We start from the raw sequence: 2,041 nt of genomic DNA on the forward strand, positions 1-2,041 counted from the left end.
AGCATATCTCCACCAGACTCCATGTAAATAATCACTACTTTTAGCGTGTATAGAGCAGCATATCTCCACCAGACTAAAAGTAGTGATTATTTACATGGAGTCTGGTGGGTTTGGTGATGGTGATTTCTGTTTCATGTTAAACTAAAAACATCTTCCTCTTTAATAAAAGGTCTATTTCTGGTGGGATCCATCCCATAATGTTGTCACACACTTCCAGGTTAAAATAATACCATAAAAAGAATATTTGAGAGTTTCTTTGCAGACAACAAGCACAAAGACGATTTCTCTGGTTTATATATATATATATATATATATATATTTTGTAGGACAGAGGAGAGCGATACAGACCGAGGTGTGTCTCCGTGAGTGGCGAGAATACCGCTCACTGTCCTCCTGGAAGGCCACAAAGAAGAAAGACAACACAAGTTACAGAGCTGCTTCCCCGCCAAAATAAAATCAACAATGTAAAAAAATTCAATAAAAGTCAATAAATTGCAATAAATTAAAAATAATTTAATTAAAGAGATATTCAAAAAAAGATTAAAAATTAAATTTACACAAAATAAAATAAAGAAATAAATGCACAAAAAAATATTACGATATAATTATGAAAGAATATAAATATAAAAGGTCAATAGAATAAATTTAAAAACATTTAATAATAGATTTTTAAAAATAAAAAGTCTGAAAGTGAAAAATAAGATTTAAATAAAACACAATAAATACAATAAAACAAAATAATTCAAATAAATATGATACACTAGTAAAATAAAAATAAGCATAAAACAATAAGTTTAATCAAATAAAAGAAATATTATAAAAAAATACATTAGTGGAATAAAAATAAATATAAAAGGATATATACAAATATCCTGTATACACACACACACACACACACACACACACACACACACCAAAGTTTGTATAAACAAATTACAATAAAATGACACACACACATTTCAACTTTGAATAAAATAAATAATATTTATTTCAAATAATCAGTGAAAAGTTTATAGATAAAGACGAGGATTAGACGGTTAGTCCTCACACACACACACACACACACACACACACACACACACACACACACACAGAGTGAAGAGGAGGAGGAAGAGTCCTACCATCCACTGTTCAATGTGACCCCACTTACTATCCAGACCATAATACCTCTGGAGAGAGAGGAAGAAGAAGAAGAAGAGGAGGGAGAGGAGGAAGAATAACAAGAAGAAGAAGAAGAGGAGGAGGAGGGAGAGGAGGAAGGAGGAAGAAGAAGAGGAGGAGGAGGGAGAGGAAGAAGAAGAAGAAGAGGAGGAGGAGGGAGAGGAAGAAGGAGGAAGAAGAGGAGGAGGAGGGAGAAGACAATCTGTTAGAAGACATGAAAGATGAAAGAGTTCAAATCTAAAGAGAAAAACATGAAAGCGTGAGGGGCGTTTGTTTTAATGTCCTCGGCGTGGCAGCCGGGTGGGGTTAACGATACCTCCTCTTTATTTATTATCATTGTTTTTAAATGTCTGGAAGACGAAGTAATGAAACTGTTAAATCACATTTTAGTTGCTTTTGGTCAAGCTGATATAAAGGTACATTTCACTTTTTATTTTTCTTATTTTACTTACTTTTTACACAAATATTTTTAATATTTATTAATTTATTCATCTCATCTTATTTAACTTTTTTTTCTAATTCTACTTAATTATGCAATAGTTTAATTTTTTTATTTATTTATTTATTCATTTTTATTTTTTCTTATTTTAATTTGTAGACAAATATTTAATATTTATTCATCAATGCATTTGTTTAATTTATTCATTCAGTTATTTCTTTATTATTTTATAAAATTATTTTAATGATTATATGTATTTATTTCATCCTAAGAATCTATAATAATAATAAAAATAATAATTATAATAATAATAATCTTTATTAATCCCACAAGAGGAAATTATAATTTCCACTGTTACTGTTACTACACACAGGAACTACACACACACACACACACACACACGTTCAGGTCCTACACATGCACTAATGGGGGGGGGGGGAT

At 30.4% G+C, this 2,041-nt stretch overlaps 1 long non-coding RNA gene across 1 annotated transcript in view; it reads right to left on the minus strand.

The window, feature by feature from the left end:
* Window positions 1-312: 312 nt before the first annotated feature.
* LOC117940518 overlaps window positions 313-2,041 on the minus strand; it is a 3,629-nt gene continuing 1,900 nt past the window's right edge. Inside the window, exons 2-3 of the long non-coding RNA XR_004655770.1 lie at window positions 1,122-1,169; window positions 313-393 (exon numbers count right to left, since the gene is read on the minus strand). This is a non-coding gene — a long non-coding RNA (uncharacterized LOC117940518). The remainder of the gene's footprint in view (window positions 394-1,121; window positions 1,170-2,041) is intronic.

This window comes from Etheostoma cragini, unplaced genomic scaffold (genome assembly GCF_013103735.1).
Source record: "Etheostoma cragini isolate CJK2018 unplaced genomic scaffold, CSU_Ecrag_1.0 ScbMSFa_2655, whole genome shotgun sequence".
NCBI classification, from domain to species: domain Eukaryota; kingdom Metazoa; phylum Chordata; class Actinopteri; order Perciformes; family Percidae; genus Etheostoma; species Etheostoma cragini.